This window comes from Protopterus annectens, chromosome 2.part1 (assembly GCF_019279795.1).
Source record: "Protopterus annectens isolate FY-2018-M chromosome 2.part1, PAN1.0, whole genome shotgun sequence".
In the NCBI taxonomy this organism is placed as follows: domain Eukaryota; kingdom Metazoa; phylum Chordata; order Ceratodontiformes; family Protopteridae; genus Protopterus; species Protopterus annectens.
In genome coordinates this window covers 1384198105-1384219762 of record NC_056729.1, presented here as the reverse complement: position 1 = coordinate 1384219762, position 21658 = coordinate 1384198105, and the positions used below count along the sequence as shown (strand labels likewise).

Here is a 21658-nt window from a genome sequence, read left to right as displayed (position 1 = left end):
AAAATCAAAGAAACAAATACAGCATTCTCCAGCACAGGCCTCCATGCCTAAGAAGCAAATGTTCAAAATGGCCGAAGACCTAATCACTCTGATCAGGGGGTCCCATCTCCCTCCTGATAAAAGGCCTAGGCAGGATGCAGACTATGACTCATCCAACCAGGTGTCCATCTCTTCAGATTCATCCTCAGACCTAGGATATTCTTTAACCCCTTATGAGAATTCTGATGCTGAGGAGTCAATTCCATCAGCCTCTCCGCCTGAGGACTGCTCCTTTGGGGAAACCTTACATACCATGAGGGAGCATTTCCATTGGGAAGGCCAGGATTACTCAGAATCCAAGAAAAGGCTCAGAGACTTCCTTTTATTACCTCAGCACAGACCTCTTGCTATTCCGCCCGTGTTAGATATTGTGGATGATGTGTATACTGAATCCAGCTTGAATCCTGATTCCTTACCTCCAGCCCCAGTTAAACCTGACAGATACTACAGAGTCCGTGACTCGCACAAATTTCTGTACAAAAGCCCTGTTCCTGACCCTGAAACTATTTCTCAGGAAACCAAAGGGGTTAAGGCCTCATCAGCCAAGAATCCAGTTCCCTCTGACAGAGATTCCAGAGCATTAGACAGATGGGGAAAGAAAGTATATACGTCTGCAACTTTAGCAATGAGAGCCTTAATTTGCCAGTTTCACATGCTAAAATATCAGCAATTTTTACTGTCTCAGTTGAAACAAAAAATGCTTCCAGATTCAGATCCTCCTACTTTTAAAGAAATGCAAGATTTATTGCATGCAGCTGAACAGGTGGGAAAATTAGAAGATATGTACTCACCATAACGTTCCATCTGGGTAGGTAGTTCATTTGTCTGCAACCTGTGGGTTACGGATCCGATATCGGATCCGAGCCGGCAACTTGTTTCAAGCTAATGGATCCGAGCTCCTAGCCCCTCCCTTCACCCATAATCCCCTGCTAACCCTCCATGACCTCAGATCGAGTTTGCCTCTCCATATATATCCAACAAAGGATATCTAAAAAAACTAATAGATCCAAAGAAGGTCAGGGGGAAGGAGGGGGGATGGTTGCAGACAAATGAACTACCTACTCAGATGGAACGTTATGGTGAGTACATAACTTCTAAATCTGAAGTAGGAATGTTCATTTGTCTGCAACCTGTGGGACAGAGTCCCCAGCTACCTGCACCCTGGGTGGTCATCATGGAAGGATATTACGAAGCACCGCAGAGCCAAAGGATGCTCTCCCTCTAGAAAGCAGGTCTAGCTTGTAGTGGTTGATAAAGGTATGAGATGAAGCCCAAGTGGCTGCAGAACAAATATCATCCAAAGGAACTCTAGACTTGAAAGCCGCAGAAGTAGAAATGGAGCGAGTGGAATGAGCACGAACTCCTTCTGGTGCGGGTCTACCTGAGGCTTGATAAGCTAGCAGGATACATTGGGAAATCCAGCGAGATAAAGATACTTTAGAGATAGCTTTCCCCAAGTTAAATTTGGCAAAGGAAATGAACAGCTGGTCGGATTGTCTATGGCCAGCCGTCCTATGGGTATAAAAATGAAGCTGCCTATGAACATCCAATGAGTGCAGCTTGTATTCACCCTTATTTTGATATTTAGGGAAGAAAACCGGTAAATTTATGGATTGGTTTATGTTGGTTTCTGATGCTATCTTGGGAAGAAAGGAGGGATTGATCCTGAGGTACACTCTATCAGGGTGAAAAATCAGGTACGGAGGTTTTACAGAAAGAGCCTGAAGTTCCGACACTCTTTTCGCTGAAGTAATGGCTACAAGGAATGCCGTTTTCCATGACAAGAATTTGAGGTCCACTGAAGCAGCGGGTTCAAAGGGTGGAGCAGTCAAGGCTTGAAGAACTAAAGTAAGATCCCATGGGGGTACGGCTTCTTGTACAGGAGGTCTAAGTAAAAGGTACCCTTGAGAAAGGTTTTACACAATTTGGCTGACATCAAGGGTCCTGTATCATGTCCCACATGATAATGAGAAATGGCTGCCAATTGCACTTTGACAGTTGAACAACTAGCACCTTCTTGAAAGAGTTCAGTTAGGAAGTCTAAAATGGATGGAAGAGGAGCCGTAAAGGGATCTAGCTCTCGGCTCCCAGATGGAAAAACATTTCCATTTGCTGTGATATACCTTCCTGGTGGAGGGCTTATGTGCTGCCACGAGGATGGCTTTGACTTGTGAAGAGATACCCGGAGTCCTAACTAGGAGTGGAACTGGAGCAACCAAGCTGTCAGTTTCAGATTGTCCAGGTTTGGAGTTGGCAAGTCCAATGGATGGGAGATGAGATCCGGGATGGGATCTAGAATCCAAGGGTGATTCACAAGGTGAGACCACAGGTAAGGGAACCAAATTTGTCGAGGCCAGAATGGGGCAATGAGAATCATTTTGCTCCCCAACCGCGAGGCTTTCTGTAACAGTTGTAACATCATTGGAAGAGGAGGATAGGCATAGAGTAGACCGGGTGGCCAAGCATGCACCAGAGCGTCTCTTGGAGATTCCCCTGGTGGGGGGATTAGAGCGAAGAAATTGTCGCATTTGGCGTTTGATGGAGATGCAAAAAGATCACAGCAGGGTTGCCCCCATGTTGCGAATATCTGCTTCGCTACTAGAGGATTGAGAGACCACTCGTAGGGGGTAAGAAGGGTGTGGCTGAGCTTGTCCGCTAGGATGTTGGTCCTCCCCGGAATGTGCGTTGCAATCAGAAAGTGGTTGGTGGAGATCGCCCATTCCCACACTCTCATGGCTTCGCGGCAAAGAGGATAAGATCTGGTTCCCCCCTGTTTGTTGATATACCAGACCACTGACATGTTGTCCGAGTGAATTGCAATCGTTCCTGCGGGGAGGAAGCTCTGAAGTGCTTGCAACGCTAACAGCACCGCTCTCATCTCCAGAACATTGATATGCAGGGAGGTCTCTGTATCGTTCCACGTGCCTTGGACTGTCCTGCCTGAGTAATGCCCCCCCCCACCCGAGGCGGGAAGTGTCCGTGGTCACCGTGGCGATGGGGGGAGAGGTGCAGAAGGGTCGGCCCGTATGGAAGTTTGATGCTTGGAGCCACCATAGTAACGCCCTTCTGCAAGCCTTGCTGATAGCAATGGGATGGTGGAGAGGGAGGGATAGGAAGGACCATTGCACTAACAGAGTCCATTGCAGGACTCGCATGTTCAAACGGGCACATGGAAGGAGTGTAATCGCTGCTGCCATGGAGCCTAGTGCCCTCAGGATCAATTCTGCTGGTGAAGCCTCTGAAAGAAGGATAGCCCGCACATGGAGTTGAAGATTTCTGATTCTCTCCGCAGTTAGGAAGGCTCGCAAATCTCTGGTGTTTATTCTGGCACCTATAAATTCTATGATCTGTGTTGGAGCCAGTAGGGATTTGCCGACATTGATAGTAATGCCTAGTTGTGGGGCTAGATGGAGAAAGAAGTCTCTGGCTGAGCAAAGTAGATGCCTTGTTGGTGCGGTCAGGAGCCAGTCGTCCAGGTACGGGAAGACCTGAATTCCCTGGAGTCTCAGGTGGGCCGCAATCACTGCTAACACTTTGGTGAACACCCGGGGGGCTGTGGTGAGGCCAAAGGGAAGGACCCTGAACTGGTAGTGACTGGCTCCCAGCTGGAAGCGAAGGAACCTCCTGGATCGTTTGTCCATTAAGATGTGGTAATACGCATCCTTGAGGTCTATAGAGCACATCCAATCGTTCTCCCTCAGAAGGGGGAGTATAGATTGAAGAGTGACCATTCAGAATTTTTCCTTGGTTACTGACAGGTTCAAGTGGGAAAGGTCTAGGATGGGTCTCAGATCCCCCGTCTTTTTTGGCACCAAAAAGAACCTGGAGTAGAACCCTAATCCGAGCTGGTCTTGGGGGACGGGCTGGATGGCTCTTTTTCTTAGCAGCTGCTGTATTTCTGCGGCTGCGACCTCCCTGTGATCGGGTGGTACATTGGGGAGGTTCTTGGATTGGGGGACATGGAGAATTGGTATTTTGTACCCTCTGGATATGATGCGAAGCACCCAGCGGTCTGTTGTGATGGACTCCCATGCCGCTAGATGCTTTGAAAAACGCCCCCCGACTGCCTCCAGAGTGGAGCAGCCGGGCAACCTCTCAGGGTTGCTGTGCGGGCCATTCAGAGAAAGGTTCTCTGGACCTGAAATTTCTCGGAGCCCCTCTGCCCCTAGGGCGACGTCCTCCCTGTCCACCTCTGCCACGGTAGGACTGGTTGTCCGGAGCTGTTTGGGAATGTTGTGATTTTCGGAACCACATCTTCTTCTGACCCTTTTGGTTCCTTGAAAAGGACCGCTGGGGAGCAGAGAAGCGGACTCCGACGGCAGACAACTTCTTCCCATCCTTCTCACTCTGGACAAGCGTCTCGTGAACTGTTTTGCCAAAAAGGGCAGAACCATCAAAGGGGGCGTTCGCGAAGGACACTTTAAAGGGCTCCGTAAAGTCGCAATGACGGAGCCAGGCCTGATGTCTCATGACTAGGCCTGCTCCGCTGGCCCTAGCGGCTCCCTCTGTGGCGTGGGACAATAGCCACATAGAGGTGTTTGAAATAGATCTCAGAGTGGCCATTCGGGTGGAGTACAATTGTTTATCCTCCTCCGACATGGACTCAGGGGGGGATGCAGCGTATTCTTTGATAAGATCCCGCTGCATCCTGATGACATGTGCCATATAGTTCAGAGACCTTACTGAGAAGGTCGCTGAACTAAAGACTCGCTTCCCTAAGCGATCCATCAAACGGGACTCTTTGCTCGGTGGATGGACTGAGGGACTCTCCTGAGCCAATTCCCTCTTTGTGGCTGCCGTCAACATGGCATCTACAGGGGGGCCCTTACTCCAATGAGACCGGTCTGAGGGGGGGCTAAGAATCCTATCCGGTCATTTGGGTATTGGCTCCACGGTGTCTGGATCCTTCCATGCCCTGGTGGTAATAAGGTCCACCAGGGGATCGGCTGGAGGGGACACCCAGTAGGTAGACGGGCCTGCCTCGAATGCCTCCTGAAACACGGACTCGTCAGAGGAAGACTTGGGGGCAGACCACCCACCTCTGATTCTTAGCATCTCCATGATGTCTCCAAAGGAGACATCCTCAGGGGGTGATCTTGGGGAGCCTTCCCCTTCCTCCAAGTCCGTGTCCTCGGTTAAGGACTCAGGGGAGTCCACGTGCCTCCTTTTGCACTTATGCTTGCGGGAAGCTTCCTCGGGGGGACTGTCTGAGGAGCCCTCGCCAGCGACATCTTGTTCCAATGGAACTATCTGTGACATCGAAGCAGGCTGTCCCTTTGGCCGGGTGATGGAAGCCTGGCCCAGCAGAGAGGGAGTGCAGGGAGGAGTCGATGCAAGGACCGGGGGTCCGGATGCTCTCAACAGAGCCCTCTCCACAACATCGAATGCCGAGGGAGAGCCACTCTCCAATGGATCCGAAAGTCGGCTCCCACTCGGATCCGATGAAGGGATCGGAGCCGGCGCCGAGACCGTCGGATCCGAGGGACCAGTGTGCTCCGACCTGGACGGAGCCGAAGGCACACTGAATCCCCCGGATCCGAAGCTCGGACCACGGCTCCGAGAGGTCGGATCCGACAGACTCGAGGGTAGGGTCGGATCCGAAGTACCAAGTACTGTCGGCGCCGACCCACCCCCGGCTCCAAGGCTGCTCGGCTCCGAGCGCTCCAAACCCGGGTAGCGGGTCGGAGAAGGAGCAATTGGGTGGAAAAAAGGTGTCGAGCTCCCCCCCTGAGGGGGGGGGAGGCAAGAGCACTCCCATCTGCAGCTGGGCCTGGATGAACCTTCGCATCATCCAGTCCAAGTCTGCATCAGATAAACTGAATGTAGATCTCGAAGAGGCCACCGAGGCAGGCCTGGAATGCCGCCTCGATGACCTCGACGGAGATCGGGTCTCCTCCTCCTCGGGCCCCAGGGAGAAAGAAGGGGATCGGAGCCGAGGAGGAGGAGACCTAGAAGCAATGGAGGGAGAAGCCCGCTTAGCTGGCGGGGCCGAAACAGAGGTCTCGGCCCGCGCTTGTGTGCTTCTCTCCTGGCCTCCCTGTCCTCCGACACTTTAGCGGGAGTTTGAGTCCCAGTCGGAGGCAGGGGGGCAGGAGTGGCAACCATCACAGGCTGTGATGGAGCCACAGGAGTAGCAGAGGAAGCGGAGGCCGAAGCCGAATCCGGGGGTAGAAGTCCCGCCAGGACCAGCTTCGACCTCCGCTCTTTCAGTGCCCTGGGGTTGAACGCTGCACAGATAGTACAGCCCGAGGTGAGGTGTTCAACTCCAAGGCACCGAACGCACCGAGTGTGGCCATCAGCCGGGGAGAGCTTATGGCCACACTTGGTACATTTAGAAAATATGGCTTTTGGGGCCTCAGCCATTCCCTTAAGAAAAACAACTACACACACACACAGGCCCCAAAAGACACACAACAAACACTCACACACTAGCGACCAGCGAAGGGAGAATATTAATTAAACAAAAAATAGGGAACCTAACTCGGACACACTTTATAAATGTTAAATTAAACTAAAAAAGAGTTTTCTGACGAAAAAAATTTAACTTTTTTAGTCACTTATCTGGAGCTCAAGAAAAGGATCCAGCCATCACAAGCGCAGCAAACTAGATCTGAGGTCATGGAGGGTTAGCAGGGGATTATGGGTGAAGGGAGGGGCTAGGAGCTCGGATCCATTAGCTTGAAACAAGTTGCCGGCTTGGATCCGATATCGGATCCGTAACCCACAGGTTGCAGACAAATGAACATTCCTACTTCAGATCATACTTTGCAATGTGGTTTTGGTTCTTTAGAGGCCTCCTGTAGAGCAGCAGTTACAGACTCTGTCATTAGAAGACATGCTTTGTTAAAAGAACATATGTTACCAGATCATGTTAAAGCAAAATTATTGGATGCACCTCTGCAGCAGGATGTGTTATTTGGAGTTAAGGCAGAAGAGGTATTAAAGAAAATGGAGGATAAGGCAAAATCTATGCAAACGGTGAATGATTTCTTACAGGTTCAGCCTCCTGGATTTAGCAGAAATTGGCCAACTAAGAATTGGTCCTTTCCAGTTACAGACAGACCTCAAAGGGGCAGATACAGACGTCCAAGAGGTAGAGGTCAACCACAAGGTCCTTACAGGCCTCGACAATGGGTTGCATCAGGCCAGAAAGAAGGGGAAGACAGGCCCCAACCATATAAAAAGCAGCCCCAATGACTTTCCATTACAGCTGCCAAGAAACTCTCTCTTGGCAGCCCCCTTGGGAGGAAAACTGGCACTTTTATATCACAGTTGGCATATGATCACCAGAGACAAATGGGTTCTCAACATTGTATCTCAAGGTTACAGGTTCCACTTTCACACTCTGCCAAAGTTAAAAGGAATGCCAAATCTGCCACCAACTCAATGGGCAGAGGCTCAAAAACAAATTACAGCACTCATGGATATGAGAGCTATTCAAAAAGTACCACCACAGGAGCAAGGACAAGGATTTTACTCAAGACTCTTTCTGGTTCCCAGAAAGGACAAAGCCTGGAGGCCCATTCTGGATCTTTCTTCTCTAAACACTTACCTGGATGTTCTGAAATTCAAAATGTTGACACTACAGCAGCTTCTTCCCATAATGGGCAAGAAAGCTTGGCTCGTGACATTGGACCTCAAGGAGGCATACCTGCATGTCCCTGTCAGACAAAACTGCAGAAGATACCTCATATTCATAGCTGGTTCAATGCAATATCAATTCTCTGCACTGCCCTTTGGCTTATCTACTATGCCCAGGGTCTTCACAAAGTGCCTGGCACCAGTAATTGCATTTTGCAGACAGAAAGGAATTCAAATTTATCCATACCTGGATGACTGCCTGATTCAAGCAGAGAGCAAGGACATTCTTCTGAAGCATCTGGTGTTTGTAAAAAAGTTATTAAGTTGCCTGGGGTACACAGTAAATGAAAGGAAATCAAAACTAGTGCCCTCACAAGAGATAATATTCCTGGGTGCCAGCTTGAACACAATGGCCCAGATGGCTTATCTCACGCCAGACAAGCAAGGACAACTGACTCAGTACTTTCAATTGATGGCAACAAAGACCCAACTCCCTGCAAGAAAAATTCTGCAGGCCTTGGGTTACATGGCATCTTGCATACTACTAATTCCATATGCCAGACTGCATATGAGGAAACTACAATGGTACTTAAAGAATGTATGGTCTCAACACTGTCAGCGTTTGGAAACAAGTTATACCTCCAATTCCTTGCCTTCAACAGGAGTTTCAATGGTGGGCTCAAGCTTGTCACCTCAACAAGGGACAGCCTTTTACTCAACCCACAGCCAGGCAAACACTGACAACAGATGCATCGGATTACGCCTGGGGAGCACACATGGCAGGCAACTGTATTCAGGGCAAGTGGCCTGCAGAACAAAGGCATCTTCACATCAATCAAAAAGAGATGCTAGCTGTACAAAATGCCCTTATAGCTTTCAAGGACCTGCTGCATCCAGGACAACTACTACTAAAGATAGACAACACTACAGTTATGTGATACATAAACAAGCAAGGGGGCACTCACTCCTACCTCCTCTGCAGGCAAGCCATGACCTTGTGGAACACAGCTGTAAACTATCAAGTTCATCTGCAAGGACAATTCCTGCCAGGAGAGAAAAGCACACTGGCAGATGACTTAAGCAGAAACATCATGGATCCCCACGAATGGGAATTGAATCCACAAATATTCAGAATGATAACACAGAAATGGTGGAGCCCGGACATAGATCTGTTTGCATCCCCAATGAACTGCCAGCTACAGAAATTCTGCACAAGGAGTTACCATCCACAAGCATGGAAAGTGGATGCCCTCTCATTCAGCTGGAAAAAATCTACAAGTATATGCTTTCCCACCACTACCTCTCCTGCCAAAGGTACTCATAAAAGCCAGGCAAGAAGAGCCAAAGATGATCCTGATTGCACCAGACTGGCCACGCCAGCACTGGTACCCAATCTTAAAGAACCTAGCACAAGGACCACCCTGGATTTTGCCTCAAATCCTACATCTGCTGACTCAGCACAACAATCAGATACTACACAGCCAGCTAAAGTCCTTAAACCTAGCTGCATGGATGATTCCTTAGTCAAGCAAGCAGTGCCGCTCTCCAAAGTTGTTATGGATGTCATTCTGGAGGCCAGAAGGCCTAGTACCAGGAAAGCCTATTCGGATAAATGGAAGAGATTCTGTGCCTGGAACCAAGCTCACAGCCTTGACCCTCATGTCCCAAACATTCCTCAGATACTACAATATTTAACTGAGATGCTGGACAAAGGCCACTCCTTCTCATCCATCAAGATCCACTCCTCTGCCATCTCTGCTCATTACAACACGGATCCACCAATTTTCTCAAATCCTTTGCTAAGACGTACCTCAGAGGGGCTAAAAACATAAGACCGCCCCGTAGAGCACCTACTCCAACTTGGGACCTCAACTTTGTTTTGGAAAAATTAACTTTACCTCCTTTTGAGCCAGCTAACACAGCAGAATTAAAATATATCTCTTGGAAAACTGCTCTGCTCCTGGCAATAACATCAGCACGAAGAGTTTCAGAATTACAGGCACTAATGGCAGTGGAACCTTTCCTCATTTTCCACCAGGACAGGGTGTCTTTAAGAACTAACCCTACGTTTATGCCAAAGGTGGTATCCAGTGTGGCTGTAAACCAAACTATTCATTTGCCAACTTTTTATCCAAAACCACAGAATAAAGGGGAGAGACTACTGCATTCCTTGGACATTCACAGGCAGTTATGCTTCTACTTGGACAAAACCAAAGCTTTCAGGAAATCTGAGCAATTATTGGTAGCATATGCTGCAGGAGCACAGGGAAAAGCCATTTCAAAGCAGACTATTTCAAAATGGACAGGACATTGTATACATTTCTGCTATACACACCATGGAAAACCTGTACCTAGCAGCATTAGATCTCACTCCACTAGGGCAACAGCCACTTCAACTGCCTACCTCAGAGGAGTATCTACCAAGGATATTTTGGAAGCAGCAACTTGGAGTTCTGTACATACCTTCACCAAGCATTACCATCTGCCTCTATACTCTAAATCCAGAGCTGGCTTCGCCACTGCAGTGCTGCAGGGCCTTATAGCCATCCCTAATGCCTTATAGAACCAGCCACCCTACCTCAGCTTTGGGATTCTACCCAAGTGTAATGACTGCAGCAGTGTAACACGATGAACATAGTACAGTTTTGTACCTACCATAAATGTAGATGTTCGAGTGTATACACTGCTGCAGTCCAGGTTACCCTCCCTCCTTCCCCTCTTACTTGCTGGTACGTACCTATGGCTTCTACCCCTTACTACCTATGGGGAGTATTTGCTGGTAGCTGAAAGTTGTTGTTTGCTTTTGTTTTGTATGTTTTATTAGCAGTTTGAATTGCCTACCTATATGGGGGCACCTGATATCTGGGGCAAGAAAAACTGAAGAAAATGGCATCAGCTGCATCTTATATACCCCTGCCGCACTGACGTCAGGGAGGAGGCGACAGCATCTGATGCCGGACCAAGACTTTGGAACTCAGGCCGACTGGGGAACTGCCTGACGGCAGGATAACCCAAGTGTAATGACTGCAGCAGTGTATACACTCGAACATCTACATTTATGGTAGGTACAAAACTGTACTTTTCTTATGTATAGTACATTATGTTTACTTTATACTTTGATTATTGTAATTTGTGCATTACAATTTACTGTTATTCATGGAGCTTTTCTCCCTGGGCCTCTGCTGAAAAAGGACCTGTGTCCAGTCGGACTTTCCCGGTAAAGAAATGTTAAATAAATGAATAAATAGCTAAATAAATGTGTTTTTTAATGTTAGTGTAGCAGCAGTTATTTTTGTTTTTATAAAAGAAAATTGCATTTCAGTTTTATACAAGTGCAAAGTTTGATACACATTCAAATACTAATATAAATAAAACACTATTGTTCTGGTTATATTTTGTGTTTTGTCTGTTCTTCAGTTTGCGTATGAATGTTGGTATCCCACAATTCCAATAGAGTGGGTGAGTTTACATAATTTTGTATGCAAATGTGATGTTAATCAGTGTCCAGATTTTTGGCCAGTTGCCCCTATTTTTCATGGGCCTTTGCCCAGATTTTTGATGTTTCAAGGTTGAGAGGTATGCTTGTTAGTCCTGGGAGAGGGAACGGGGAAGTTTTCTGTGTTGTGTCAGAATGCTGTGCCCATCCCTGGAGAAGCTGTTCCTACCATAAGTGACATGGTTGGCCCCATTTTTCATGTCAAAAAAGAAACAGAAAACGAAGCATGTATCTTCTCCTCCTCAGTTTTTTTTGGATAGGAGTAGGTGACTGGTTCTGGCTCAGGGTTTAATTCAGGCTAGTAATCCTTCTTCTAAAATAGTTTCTGGTAAAAGAAAGAGACATTCCTCTTTTCCTGAACAGATTCAAGATTCTGAATCTAAATGGGGACATTACCAACGTGGGTGACCGGTGTTCCACACCAGAGGTTGATTCCTCGATCAGATCCGACCACAAGCTAATCACCCTAGACATCCACATCCTGCCCCCCCCCTCCATTAGGGAATCCACCGTAAAAAATTTCTCCAAAGCCAACTTCATGCTTCTTAAGAGAAAAGTGGACAACTTCACAACATCCATGCAGACAGACAGTAGAGGTATGACTGTTGAATCCTACACAAATGCACTTTATAAGCACTTACATGAGTGCATGGATCGTGCTATCCCTAACAAAACCAAGATGCTATCCTCCAAAAAAGGAAGCCAATCTGATGGTCCCCTGCCATAAATAAACTCTGCAACAGAAGAAAGAAACTGTTGCAAAAAAGAGTAAAATTCCATGATGGAGGAACTCCCTGGTCAGCCTCAGTAAGAAGCTGAGATCCCTCTCATAAAATCCTCCAAAGCTAGTTACAAAAACAAAATTGCCACTGATTCTAAAGACAACTACAAAGCATTCTGTAGTTATGTCAAGAATCTCAATGGCAACACTCAGATCTGCTCTGAGTTACAGCACAATGGCACTAAATATACAGAACCAAATGATATTGCCAACATCCTGGCAGGTAGGTTCAGTGCTAACTTTACCCCCCTCTCACCCCCTAAAGGGCCCATCTCTATACTGGAGGAATGCAAATTCCTGTAATCATGGCTGCACAGGTAAAAACTGCACTCTCCAAAGTCAAGAACACAACATCCATGGGACTTGACAACATCCTAGGCTGCGTTCTACACAAAGTACAGAACGAACTGGCACCCTACCTAAGTACCATGTTCGATCATAGCCTCACCTCAGGCTTTGTAGCCACTGAATGGCGCACAGCGAATGTTATTCCACTTCACAAAGGGGGAGCCACCACGGACCCCAGGAACTACTGCCCCATTAGCCTGACCAGCCTGGTCTGCAAGGCCATGGAACGTATCATCATGGAACTTATAAACAAAGACATTGGTAATCTCCAAACTCTGCACCCCACCCTGTTCTGGTTTGTAAAAGGTAGATAATTTCTCCTAAACATGATAGACTTCTTTGAAGCAGTCACCAAAGCCGTAGATGAGGGTAAGGTGGTTCACACAGCCTATCTAGATCTTGCCAAGGCTTTTGACACCATCCCCCACTCTGGAATTATAGATAAACTCACTAAACTAGGTATAAATCCCTGTGTCACAAAATGGGTTGCCAACTGGCTCACTGACAAAAAACCCACACTGTGAAAGTCGCAGACTCCAAATCTGACTTCAGACCAGTGACAAGTGGAGTACCACAGAATTCAGTCCTGGGTCCTCTCCTGTTTGGTATCTACTCTGAAGTACAGGCTAACACAGAAGGTCTTTGGCTAATGAAGTTCACAGATGACTGCAAACTAGGAGCCATAATTGAAACTCCTAACTATGTGGACATCCTACAAAAGGGCCTCACTGAGACAGATGCCTAGTGTCAAAGCCATGGCCCCAAGCTCAGTGCCAAAAAGTGCATTGTCATCCCCTTTGGCAAAAACTGTGTACCCATGAACTACCACATAGGCAGTAGTCTACTTAACACTGAAAATATGATAAGAGACCTTGGGACACAGGTAGACAGTAGTCTCCTTTGGTAATCATATCGCCACAGTAGTCAGGAAATCCTTCTGCGTGGCACACCTCATCACAAAAGGTTTCTCATCCAGGAAAAAAGAGGTCATTGTTCCACTCTACTCGTCATTCATTAGACCCATTATAGAGTACATCGCCCCTTTTTGTATGTACCTCACAAGACATCTACAATAACTGAAAAGGCTACAGAAATACCTCACAGAGGATTACTGGCCTCAAACAGATGCCGTACGCAGACTGTCTCAAAAAACTCCAGCTTTACTCTGTTGCATATTGCCTACTCAGAGGCGATCTCTGCCTAACATACAAAGCTATGTCAAACCCAGAGCTGTTGGACATGCTCCACTTAAAGAAATCCCAATCCCTCTGAGCTACATGCTCTAGGGACCTAAACTTGTCACCACAATAAACAGAACATGCTGAAGGGATAGATTCCTGTCCCAGAGACTTCCCATACTCTGGAACAAACTTACCTATCTATATCAAACAAAGCTCCTCATTCGCACTCTTCAAGAAAAATCTTGATGATTGGATGGGAAATAGAAGTTCACCCCGGGGATCACTTCTGTGGCTCTGCTCGACAGGGGCACAGGAAAATAATTTTCTTGGGTGGCGAAAGCCAGGGTACCTTTTTGGCTAGGCTTATGTAGGCCCTAGGGCCAATAGCCTAGTACCTACCTATGAACATGCAAGGATGGACACTGGGATTTTCCTCAGATTTCTGATTCAGATTCCAAAGAGAGCTCAGTTTCTGATTCTCCCTGTGAGGTTTCTGTTTCTCTGAGACTGTTGCTAGAATGTGCCAGTGCTTTCAGTGGGAGAACACTGAGGTTTTTCAGTCCTTCAGAGTGAGTTGTTACAGAAGGATTTTTCAGAACCTGCACCCCTTCCTCCTGATGTTCATCGTGCATACAGCTGCAGTAATCACAGATGGGTTCTCTGCCGTCAGGCGGGTCCTCGGTCGGCCGAATTCCAAAGTCTAGGTCCGGCGTCGGTTGTTGTCGCTTTCTCTCCTGACGTCAGTGAGGCCGGAGTATATAAGACACAGTCGATGCCATGTTCTTCAGTCTTTTTTGCCGCGCGGTGCCCGAAGCAGAAGCAGTTCGCAAGTGCCGGTCGGCCAGCTCCTGAATTACGAAAAATTGGAAACCGAAGTCTTCATTAAAGCTAAGTACCCGTTGAAACTTTTCTTGCCTCAGACCGATGTCAGAAAAAGTTAATAATTGTATTTCTTGTGGGAAGCAAATACCGCATAAGGATTTCCATTCCCTCTGCATACCTTGTTTAGGCCCAGACCACAACGTCTCGGGCTGTCGCTTTTGCGCTACTTTCAATAAACGCACTATTAAGCGTCAGGCGGAGTTCGCCCAGCACTTTTTTGGTAAAGAATTTGATTATAAAATGTCGTCGGAGACTCCAACTACCGTTTTGTCCAAAAAACGCAAGGACAAGGACCGACACGCGAGGTCCGCGGTCCCCACCGACACCACGCCAAAACCAGCTACACGTGGTCCGGTTCTCAGCGAGACGCCTTTGCAGTCCCTGACTACCGACGACACTCCTTTGGCGGTGTCCTCTGTACCCGAGACCGCAGGTACCTCGACCCTTTCCCAGACTACAACCACCGAAGCCATTACGAATGTTGAGCCTCCTAATGTGGACAGGTCCACTTCCACCCATGGGGTCATTAGACCCTCATCTTCCTTTTCTATTAAGGCCTTTACTAAATCCAAATCAGCCAGGCATCCCAAGAGGCCTGTTGCACAGGGTCCTTCTTCAGGCCCCATGCCTAAAAACAGATGCTTAAAATGGCTGAGGATTTAATTACTCTTATCAGGGGTTCTCAGCCCCCTCCAGACAAGAGACCCAGAGTGGAGGAAGATTCTCCCTCTTCTGATCAGGGCTCCATTTTATCAGAACATTCTGATGTAGAGGAACACTCTTACTCCCCTTTTGAAGATTCGGATGCAGAGCAGTCCATTCCTTCTGTATCTCCTCCTGAGGATTTTTCCTTTGGGGAAACCTTGCACACTTTGAGGGAACACTTCCATTGGGAAGGCCAAGACTTTTCTGATTCCAAGGAAAGACTTAGGGAATTTCTTTTGTTACCTCAACACAGACCTCTGGCGATACCTCCTGTTTTGGACATACTTGATGATGTTTATTCGGAGGCTTGCCTTAACCCGGATTCCCTGCCTCCTGCACCAGTCAAACCTGATAGGTACTACAGGGTTCCTAACTCTCACCAATTTCTCTACAAAAGCCATAATGCTGACCCTGAAACCATTTCTCAAGGCCCCAAGGGATTGAAGGCCTCTACTGCCAAGAATCCACTTCCTGCCGAAAGAGAATCAAGATCCTTAGAAAGGTGGGGAAAAAAGGTATATACCTCAGCCACCCTAGCCATGAGGGCCTTAAATTGTCAGTTTCATATGCTTAAATATCAACAGTTCCTGTTATCACAATTAAGGAATAAAATGTCTCAACTTGAACAACCAGATTTGAAGGAGTTGCAGGATATGATGCATAGTGCAGAGCAAGTGGGTAAACACACCTTACAATGTGGCTATGATGCCCTAGAGGCCTCAAGTAGAGCTGCTGCTACAGGATCAGTCATTCGTAGACATACCTGGCTTAGGGAACAAAGCTTGCCTGATCATGTGAAAGCTAAACTTCTAGATGCTCCTTTACAAAAGGATGTGCTGTTTGGTACTAATGCTGAGGAGATATTACGGAAAATGGAAGAAAAAGCCAAATCTATGCAAACTGTCAAAGCTTTTCTACAGGTACAACCATCACGTTTTAGCAGAAATTGGCCTTCAAAAAATTGGTCCTTTCCAGCCACTGACAAGCCCCAAAGAGGTAGATACAGACGCACAAGGGGCAGAGGGCAATCACAAGGATCATATAGAGGCCGACAATGGCAAACTTCAGCACCAAGAGGTGGCGAAGACAGTGCACAACAATACAGGAAGCAAACCCAATGACTCCCTCATTTTCATGCCAAGCAAGTCTCAGCTGGCAGCACCTTTGGGAGGAAAGCTGGCATTATTTGCAAGAAATTGGCATATTGTCACAACAGACAAATGGATCCTGGACGTTATAAACAGAGGCTACAAATTTCAATTCCACACTCTTCCAAAAATGAGAGGCATGCCAAACCTGCCACACAATCAAAGGGCAGAGGCACAACTACAAATTTCAAAGCTCATAGGCATGAGAGCTATTCAAGAGGTACCTACTCACGAACAAGGTCAAGGTTTTTATTCCAGACTTTTTCTGGTACCAAAAAAAGGAACCGACTGGAGACCCATTTTGGACTTATCCATCCTAAACACATTTTTACTCGTACCAAAATTCAAGATGCTCACATTACAGCAGCTTCTTCCCATGCTGGGCAAGGAGTTTTGGCTGGTAACATTGGACCTCAAGGAGGCATACCTGCATGTCCCAATCAGACAAAGCTGCAGAAGATACCTCAGATTTCTTGTAGGTTCAATCCACTATCAATTCTCTGCATTGCCCTTTGGCTTATCTGCTGCGCCCAGAGAATTCACAAAATGCCTGGCATCAGTGATTGCCTACTGCAGACTTCAAGGGATACAAATTTACCCTTATTTGTATGACTGCCTGATCCAAGCGGACAGCAAGCATGTACTTCTGGAACATCTGGCCTATGTAACACGGTTACTGCATTCTCTGGGATACACAATCAACAAAGAGAAATCCAGGCTAACACCATTTCAGAAAATAACCTTCCTGGGTGCCAACTTGGACACAAACACCCAGATGGCCTACCTTACACCAGAAAAACAGGGGCAACTAACTCAGTACTTCAAAATACTAGCAAAATGTACCAGGCTTACTGCAAGGAAAATCCTGCAGGCTCTGGGCTTCATGGCATCTTGCATTCTTTTAATCCCATGTGCAAAGTTGCATATGAGGAAACTTCAATGGTACCTAAAAAACCTATGGTCTCAACACAGTCACAGTTTGGAAACAATAATACCAATAATTCCATATTTGCAAAAGGAATTTCTGTGGTGGGCCCAAGCATGTCAAGCAAACACAGGTCTTCCATTCTGCAAGCCTCAAGCAAATCAAGTCATCACAACAGATGCCTCAGATTACGCCTGGGGGGCGCACATGACAGACAGGTGCATTCAGGGCAAATGGTCCCAAAAGGAAAAGCACCTTCACATCAATCAAAAAGAAATGCTAGCAGTAATAAATGCAATTACAGCTTTCAAGGACCTCCTGCATCCAGGACAATTACTGATAAGAACAGACAACACCACAGTAATGTGGTACATAAACAAACAAGGAGGAACACATTCATACCACTTGTGCAGACTAGCCATGACTCTTTGGAACTTGGCTCTGGAATGGCAAATCGAACTTCAAGCACAGTACTTGCCAGGATTGGACAACACACTGGCAGACAATCTAAGCAGAAATATAACAGATCCACACGAATGGAAGTTGCATCCTCAGGTGTTTACAGAGATAATCCAAGCATGGGGAAGGCCAGACATAGATCTTTTTGCCTCCCACAGGAACCATCAATTGGAAAAGTTTTGTTTGAAGACCTTTCATCCAAAGGCCTGGAGAGTGGACGCCCTTTCATTCAGTTGGACAGCATGGACAGTTTACGCTTTCCCACCTCTGCCTCTACTGCCCAAGGTGCTCCTGAAAACAAGAGCGGACAGACCAAAGATGATACTGATTGCTCCAGATTGGCCAAGGCAACACTGGTACCCGCTCCTGAGGAGCCTAACACATACTCCTCCCTGGTCCCTACCTCTAATGCCTCTTCTGCTGACTCAGCACAGCTACAAAACTCTTCACAGTCAGCTGAAAACACTCAGTCTCGCTGCATGGAAAATTCCTTAACACCACAACAGACCCTACTCTCCAAGGAGGTGCAGGATGTCATTTTGGAGGCCAGAAGGTCATCTACTAGAAAGGCTTACTCCGCAAAATGGAAACGGTTTTGCTCTTGGAATGAGAAAAAAGGCCAGGACCCTAGAAAACTGAATTTGCCTCAGGTATTACAGTATCTAGCTGAGCTGCTGAACAGTGGACTCTCATTTTCTTCCATAAAAATCCATGCCTCAGCCATTTCTGCAGAATTCAACACGGATCCTCCCTTATTTTCTCACCCACTCTTACGACAGTTCCTCAGAGGGGCTAAGAATATAAGACCACCAAGGAAACAACCAATACCAGCCTGGGATCTTAATTACATTCTAGAAAAAATAACATTGCCTCCTTTTGAACCAGCTGCCTCAACAGATTTGCAATATTTGTCCTGGAAAACAGCCTTCCTTCTGGCCATCACTTCAGCTCGTAGGGTTTCTGAACTACAGGCCCTCATGGCTGTGCAGCCCTTCCTCATCTTCCATCAGGACAGGGTTTCCCTTCGTACCAACCCGTCATTTATGCCTAAAGTGGTATCCAGGGTAGCTTTAAACCAAGCCATACACTTACCTACCTTTTACCCCAATCCTCAAAACAAAGGGGAAAGGCTGCTACACTCCTTAGACATCCATAGGCAGCTACGTTATTATTTGGACAGAACAAAGTCCTTCAGGAAATCAGAACAACTTTTTGTGTCCTATGCTGTAGGGGCCCAAGGGAAGCCAGTTACCAAGCAGGCAATTTCAAAGTGGATAGGCCACTTTATACGGTTTTGTTATTCATATCATGGGAAATCTGTTCCCCCAGGCATCAGATCCCACTCCACCAGGGCCACAGCTACCTCTACAGCCTTCCTCAGAGGAGTTCCTACCAAAGATATTTTGGAGGCAGCCACTTGGAGTTCTGTACATACCTTCACAAAACACTACCACCTGCCTTTATATTCCAAAACTAGAGCAGGCTTTGCCACTGCTGTGTTGTAGGGCATTCTGGCTCATTCCAGTTCCACCTAGTACCTACCACCCTGTGCGTAGCTTTGGGACTCTACCCATCTGTGATTACTGCAGCTGTATGCACGATGAACATAGTACAGTTTTGTACCTACCATAAATGTAGATGTTCGAGTGCTAATACAGCTGCAGTACAGGTTACCCTCCCTCCTTCCCCACTTGGTAAAGGCATGGGGCCTAACCCCCTCTTCATACAACCTGACTGGGTTACCCTTCTATGGTTTATTTGCTTGCAACTACTGATTTTGGATTATATTGCATTGCATGTATATATATATATATATATATATATATATATATATATATATATATATATATATAATTTATGTATTGCCTTCCTTCTGGGGGCACCTGACATCTGGGGCAAGAAAGACTGAAGAACATGGCATCGGCTGTGTCTTATATACTCCGGCCTCACTGACGTCAGGAGAGAAAGCGACAACAACCGACGCCGGACCTAGACTTTGGAATTCGGCCGACCGAGGACCAGCCTGACGGCAGAGAACCCATCTGTGATTACTGCAGCTGAATTAGCACTCGAACATCTACATTTATGGTAGGTACAAAACTGTACTTTCTGTTTGCTTTAGAGGATGTGTGTGTGTGTTAATGCCTGCATTTTTCCTGATAGTCAGCCAGCTACCCTTAAAAGGCAAATAGGATGTGTTAAGTTCCTCAGTATTTTAAATTTGTATGCAATGTTCCCAAATCTGATCCAGCTGCAACAGCTTTAGTTGATCCTACTGCTGCTATGCACTTAGCTAATTCTAATACTACTCTTTCTGATAAGGATGGGAAGCTTCTAGATAGGAATGAGAAAAAAAGTGTATACTTCTGCAACTTTGATTTTTCAGAATTTTGAGTGTCAGGCTCATAGGTCAAAGTCTGTTAACACAAATTGTGAAAGTATGAGGCATGTTTAATCTACAGTTCCTTCTTGTGAAGAAAAATCTGCTTTAAGTAACTTTATTCTTCTGTTGAACAGGTCACTACTTACACTACATAGTTTGTGGATGACTCTGTTGATGCTTCCTCCAGGGCTATGGGCACTGGTACTGTTTTGAGGAGGTTTGCATGGCTGCATTCTCAGAACATCCCAAATTAAGTTAAAAATGAGATTTTGAATTCTCCGTTGGATAGAGATTTAAGGTTTGGCCCCTCTGCTGCAGAGGTGATCAAAATGTATGATGAAAAGGGCAAGCTGATCCAGGGAATCTCTAAGATTTTCAGCTCTGCTTTTCCAAAATTTTCAAGGAATTTTCTATCTCCTCATCCAGTTTTAGCAAAAAAAAAACCGCAGAATAAACAGTATCAACTAAATGCAGGTAAATAGACATTTAAGAAGGAAATAGCAAGGGGTTTTCAAAAGAGTCTCAATCCTCCCAAAACCAAGGACAGCCCAGTAAGTCTGAATAAGTATATTAAAAAAACCTTGAACCCCTTGCACCTTTTTTTTCTTTTAGGAAGTCTGAATCTCCATTTTTCCCTCTGACAGCATATGCTTTCAGACAAATGGGTTCTGAAAATCAGTAGTTAAGGTTACAAATGGCAGTAAGAAGACATTCTTCTTTTCCAGGGGGGGGGGGGGTCATACCTCAACCTCCATATCAGACTCTCTTGTTTCCACCTGGTCTTCATCACATGATGTCTCAAGGAGTGATAGAACCAGTTCTTCCTTCCCAGGTGGGAAGGGGCTTTTATTCAAGGATGTTCCTAGTGCTAGAAAAAGAAAAATCTTGGAGACCAGTTCTGGATTTTTTTTCCTAAACCTTTTTGTAATAGGGCTCACATTCACCTCTTCTTCCTCTTTCAAGTTTCCTAGCAACACTTGATTTAGAACATGCTTATCATCCAAACTTCAGATATCTCTTAATTTTTTTTTTGTGTTTGGATCACATTATCAGTTCTCTGCCTTACCCTTTGGTCTATGCAACAGGAGTATTCACAAAGTGTCTAGCTCCAGTTATTGCTCATTGCAATCTACTCTATGAGAAAGATACAGTAGTATCTGAAATCTCTTTGGTCTCAACATCTACACCCTTTATCTTTTCAAATGCCAGTGCTGAGCTTGTCAGAAGAGAAATCTTTTGGTAGAGACAACAGACATCCTTAAATCCAGGTCTTCCCTTCTCCCTCCCTACTCCAAAGCAGTCAGTCACCACAAACACTTTGAACTTTGCTTGGGGAGCAGTTTCAGGAGGGATAAAAGTGCAGGGGGTGTGGGACAACAAGGACAGATGCCACCACATAAATATCATAGAGGTGCTTGCCCATATTAAGGCACTCAATTCTCTGAACCATCTTTTGCCCCTGGGATCTCTTCAAATGGTTACAGGCAGCACGACAATAATGTGGTACATCAAGCAAGGGGGAACTAGGTCTTACCCCCTTTGCAGTGTAGTCATGTTAGCTTGGTATATAGTTTCACAGCACAGTCTCACTCTACTGCATCCTACATTCCATCAGAGCAAAAGTGTGTGGGAGACATGCTGAGCAGAACCAGGGCAGACACTCATTAGTGTACGCTAGATTAGGGGGTCTTCCAAGATTTGATCCATCTGTGGGGAATTCCTCTTTGCCT

At 46.4% G+C, this 21658-nt stretch overlaps 1 protein-coding gene across 2 annotated transcripts in view; it reads left to right on the top strand.

Annotated features, from left to right (window-relative positions):
* Nucleotides 1-21658, top strand: part of AGBL5 (AGBL carboxypeptidase 5) — a 2459386-nt gene that overhangs the window by 2325650 nt on the left and 112078 nt on the right. The gene's annotated exons all lie outside the window — the stretch shown is intronic.